Here is a 6,221-nt window from a genome sequence, read left to right as displayed (position 1 = left end):
CTCCTCCCCAGTCACTTTGTAAAATTTTAATTTTGGCATTTAATTGGTTTTCAGCAAGATTTTTGAAAAGCTTGAATGCAGATTCTACATCACTTTTAGATTTAAGAAGAAAAAGCCACGTGAAACGACTATAATGGTCTATGAAAGTAACATAATATTTGAATCCATTCCTTGAAATGACGGGAGATGGACCCCAAAGATCACTATGCACAAGTTCAAGAGGCTTTGAATAAACAGTGGTAGAACTTTCATATGGTAATCTATGAGCTTTAGCAACACAGCAAGATTTGCATAACTCATTGGATTTTATTGAATGGAAAGGAACATTATAGTTGGTGAGAGCCTGTTTGACTGTATCAAAAGCACAATGGCCTAGTCTCTTGTGCCATAACTCTAGGCTAACAACAGCTGCACTAGAAGAAGCTAAAGCTAAAGGAGAAATGGAAGCTAAAGACTTGGAACTTGAGACAGGAACACTGCTCTTGTCCTTATTGAAAGAGGCTGAGACGGCTGAACTTGAAGATTTGGAGTTGGAATTGGACTTGTGCAAGAAAAAGTGATAAAGTCCATGATCAAGAGTTCCCTTGAGGATGATTTCCTTGGTTACCTGGTCTCTCACAAAACAGAAGGTTGGGTGAAACTCAAAAAACATATCATTATCTCTGGCAAATTGGGAAACACTAAGAAGATTTCTAGATATTTGAGGCACATGAAGCAAGTTATGAAGAAATAAAGATCTGGATGAGTGGTGTGAAGATGATTTGAAAACAGAATTGCCAACATGCTTTATGCTAATGCCATTACCATCACCAAGGTGCAAGAGTTTACCTCCACGATACTCACTGGCAGAATTGAGATTCCCAAAATCATGTGATATATGATTCGTTGCTCCTGAATCTGGATACCAAGATGTTGAAGAAGAAGCATCTATGCTATATTCAGAAGGAGTTTGTTGGGCAGGAGCTTGTGAAGCATTTTGAAAGTAGTTTTGCCCTCTGATTTGAGCAACATTTGCAGCAGGATTCATCTGATAGCTTCCATGGCTAGCTGGATTTTGATTTCTTATCTGAGGAGCATTTGGCACAAAGTTTTGCTCATACCTGTACCAGCATTTATCAGCTCCATGACCTGGTTTTTGACACAGTTGGCAAATGATTTTTCCACCAGATCTACCACCTCTGCCTCCATATCTGCCACCTCTTCCTCTGAAATTAGAACCTCTCCTCCATCATTCCTGTAGTTGTTGTTGGAGCTGAGATTGCTTCTTTGATTTGATTGAACTAGGTGTGCAGAAGGCAAAGATGCATCAGCACTAATGGAGCTGGACATTATTTCTTCCAGCCTTGACTCATAACTCATGAGGATTGCAGAAACATCTTGGACTGTCCATCCTTCTGTCTTCGAGGTAACAGTCACCATTACTGGGTTGTAATCAGTTCCAAGACCAGATAAAATATGCATGATTTGATCCTCCTCACTAATTTTGCATCCTGCTGCTCCCAAAAGGTCACAACAGCTCTTGACTTGGCTCAAGAAAGCACGCATGGAGAGAGACTCTTTCTTCAGAGTTTGCAACCGCATCTTGTACTGCCTTGGCTCTTGACTGGTGTGCAAAACTTTTTTCAAGAGCCTGCCATATTTCATGGCTAGTGCTCAAACCAACTACCAAAATCATGATAGTTTCTGAGAGAGATGACTGGATCCAATGAGCCAGCCGCTGATCCTGCATATTCCAGTTTAAGAAATCTGGATTTGGCCTCTGTTGAGTAGAGTTTTTGGAGGTAATGGTTTGGGGTGGAGCTGCTTGCTCTCCAGTGAGGTAACCCTCAAGACCATATCCTCTCACAGCCGATAAAACGTGCTGCTTCCAAATAAGAAAGTTGTCCTCAGACAGCTTAATAGACACTGGGGTATTTTGAGGAAAGTTGTTTGAAAATTTCGAACTGAACTGAGAATTTTGATCTCCATGCTCACTTGAGCCATCATTTGAATCGTCAGACATGATTTCAAAAAGAAAGGATAAAAAAAAAAAGAATGCCTAGATAGCAAGAATTGAAACATGCAGTAAGGTTGTAAGTAGTCATTGCTGTTTATAGCAAGAAAACAATATCTTTCATTGATATGATATGTTGAACTCATCGCATTCTTACAAGGAAGATCACTATCTATACTAGACACAGAAGGACCTAGAACATAACATGAAACCCTAAAGGACCAGCTGTAACATTAGCTAAACAACAAATTCAAATAACTGATTCTGAGAGGATCTCTTGATTTCTCACGTGCTGTGGATCCTTGAGCTCTTAACCAAAATGAACAATTGCCAGACATCAATATATCCTTCCATGATGGAGCAGGCTGAGGTGGCTTTTCCAAGTCATCAACTTTAGCTACTTTTGCATCCTTAACATCCTTGTGTACATGACTTTTCAACCTAACATTTCTTGCTCCAGCTTGAACACTACGTGGCTCCAAGATAGCCATGTTAACAGATTCATCTCATTAATTTCGACAATATATGTCTGTCAACTGTCAACACACCCTTCGGCCTTTACCATATAGGAGTATACTGCATGTTACGAATTGCGTCTCAATTTTTAGTAATATGATGATTAATTTTATTTTTCACTAAAAACACTAAAAAGAGATATTGTTTGCACTTTGCAGTCTTCTAGCAAGCCGAGTAAATTCTATTTTCTCTCCGTAATTAACAATTATATTTACCGAATGTATGTATATATACACGATTCATATAATAAAATTGTTCTCCCTCCATCCGTGATGCGAATAGGAGTCTCAATTCTTTTCGTCATAAATTTTAAAAAATAGGGGAATTGGGTTATGAAGGTATAAGCTTGACGAAGTCCAAGGTAAGGTGTTATAAGCTGGACGAAGTCCAGAGGAGAGAAGAAGAAAATGGAGGAATAAGCTGGACGAAGTCCAGAGGAAAAAAAAAAGAGAGAAAATAAAAAAAATATATATAATAATGAAAAAAGAAGGAGGTATAAGCTGGACGAAGTCCAGGGGGAAGTTGTTTAAAGGGCAGGAACAATAATAACCTGACCTAGGAAATGAGGAGGAAACTCTCATAACCCGACGCTTCAGTGGTGTGGCAATAACTTAAGAGAGAATCGATCCTAACATCCCTGATGAGGAATGAGTGATCGAGTGAATCTAATAATTGGGTAAGAAGAGGCTATCTTGACGAACTGACAGATTGGCTAGGTAGAGGAAGGGAAAGGGTGCAGCCTGTTGGATTGAGGTATCTTACCACTGGGACATCGACAAACTTGATGAAAATTCGATTACATATGGTATTAATGTACAAAATTTTGGGGGTACAGTTGTACCCCCTTGTACCAACGTGTATACGCCACTGTGAATCGGGACTTCTATTTATTGAGGATTGAAATTGAAAACGAGACTCCTATTCACGGACGGAGAAAATATATATATTAGTTCTACTATTATACAACGTGACTTGCAAATTTAGTATAAATTGCAAAAGTGCACTCTCGACAAAGATTTTAGTAATTTATTTGAGACATGTTTCATTTCAACTTTAAACCTTTTTTGGTTATTTTCATCTCTCTCTTCTCCTATTTCTCTATTTTCATTTCATTTGACTTATGTTTTATGTTTAATTGATATTTAACTGATGATTAAAAAATGAATTCATATTTTATTCTATTTATATTTTAGAAATATATAAATTTAATTATTTAATACGGAGTAATTTTTTTCTGATAAGTTTTCTAATTTTAAACAAATAAACATTTGAATAAAAACAAATATTTTAAAGATTATCATAAAATTATAAGATCGTCTAGAATTTAACACTAGTACCATCCATTTCTTAAATTGTGGTTTGAGTGTTTGTTCATCCTCTATTTATAAATCCTACTAGTAAATTTTAAACCTATGTCAAACTTAACTATGTTACTAAGTGATTTGTATAAAAAGCTATTAAATATCTACTAATTATTCCATAGTCTTGTTCAAAATGACACATGCATGTTTAAATACGAAATAATATACTTCTTCGGTCCATTATGATTTGTCGCCATTTGACCCGACTGAGGTATAGCGGCAAGAGCGGGGTGGAACCAAAGAGACTATGGACCTACTCGAGATCGTTTCTACGACACGGGGTTGGCGTTAGCCACCATGCCTTAAGCACTTGAACATGGACCTAAATACTAAAGTGGAAAACTTTGAAGGCATGAAAACCGAGCTTGAGAGCTTAAGCTAATCTAACTAAGAGAGGATGAGTGGAAGAGAGTTTTGAAAGCTTCAAGAGAAACAATAGACTGAAATTAGAGACTTGGCATAGAATTTTCTAAACTAATGACAACTTGAAACAAAGAAACTGCTTGAGATCATTTTGGAATTACGAGAACGAAAACAGAGATTTGAGAAATTTGTGAGCTTGAAACAGGAAATAGATCAGGATAGTTGCTAGAGAATATAGTAGATACTATAAAACATATACCTAATCTAACTACAGAAAATGCCAAATAAATTTTGGGGTGAGCAACGTCCCCATTATGCTCAACAGTAGCTTCTGGTTCGCCTAACCCATGGCTGAATAGTGCTAACTTCAAATTTAGATGGGTCCGGTGTGGTGTGTCTTGGATCGTGAATGTTCAGGGTGAATTCTGTGTCGCTCCCAAAATGAGCTAGGTCTTCATTTCCTCTGTTTAATGACTGTTATGCCCCTTCTTGTAATGTAATGAAGCTGAATTGCTTGCCCACTTTGGTATTTCCTTTTGCTCACCAATAGGAAAGTGACACCTCTTGTCTTTCATTTGCAAATCAATCCTCCATATTGTAGTAATTGCACTTTGGCTATATTTGTCTTTTTCATGCTTTTTCACTCCACATTTGCCTATCATTGCTCACTCATGCCTCCACTTCTATTTCTCTCATTTTCTACACAAAAACATACAAAAAGTGTATATTAAATCCAATTTAAGCTCAAAATGATCCAAAATAAAGTGCAGAACATACGAGCGATCACCAACACAGATTTTAAGAAATATAATCGAAAGTGAGTTAAAAAAGTTAGTGACATATAGATCCTACTTTTATACACGTATTAGTTTTTTCATGGTTTATCTCATGGTTTAATAAAAGTTAGTGAAATAATATAAAATCAAAGTGATTTTTTTTCATGGTTTTATCTCATACTCCTACTATATAATTAGACTCAATATATGATTTTGATATTCAGAATTTAATGAATAAAATTAACACTTATTAATAAGAAACTTATACTAGAAAAACTATGGATATTGCCATCTAATATCATGAAACTTTCAAAAAGTTAGGGTTTTCCCACGAACTTTAAAATTGGCAAATAATATCACGAACTTTACTCCGGATTTGTTTTTTTCCCATAAATGAAAAATTCACGTTGTTTTAATAGATTGAAGAATAATTTTGAAGAGTGTGCTGCAAGAAAAACTATTTTCAAAGATTGAAAATCTTGAAGATCTCAAAATTGTTGTCGAGAAATTATGAAAACAAATCCGGATCATATTATTTGTGGGAATTTTTTCATTCGTGAGAAAAAACAAATCGGGGGTAAAGTTCGTTATATTATTTGCCAATTTTAAAGTTTGTGGGAAAAACCCACATTTTGAAAATTTCGTGATATTAAATGCCAATATATTCCTTTAATTTATTGTATTACTATATTCAATCAAATTTGAACCGCCTACCAAAAGTCAAACAGTAGGAATTTACGTAGTAATATATAAATAAATTAATGCGGCAAATTCTTCTCAAGATATTAAATATCCGTATAGTCCATAAATCATTTATTTAAAAATGAATTATTGTCAAGTCGTTTGTGACTGAAATGTATTAATCTTTATAAACTATTAGTATATATGTTAGCTTAGAGCATCCGCAATGGTTAATAGGCCAGTCATAGGCCAGCCATTCTCTCCTCTGCCACGTCAGCAACACTAAAAAAACCCCCGCCACGTCGATTTAGGCCACCCACAGAAATGCCACCAAGCAATAAAAACAATTCAAAATATACTACATTTACGAATTAAATTGCGATATACGGAATTAAATTTACGACACATATACGGGAAAAATAATCCATTCCATTAAAAAAAAAGTACAAAGATTTTAAAAAAAAAAGTACATGATTTTTTTTTAAAAAAAAAGGGCTTCAACACCCGAGCCCCGCCACTCTCTACTCCTCA

This window comes from Salvia hispanica, chromosome 2 (assembly GCF_023119035.1).
Source record: "Salvia hispanica cultivar TCC Black 2014 chromosome 2, UniMelb_Shisp_WGS_1.0, whole genome shotgun sequence".
In the NCBI taxonomy this organism is placed as follows: Eukaryota; Viridiplantae; Streptophyta; class Magnoliopsida; order Lamiales; family Lamiaceae; genus Salvia; species Salvia hispanica.
This window is presented reverse-complemented; position numbering follows the sequence as displayed.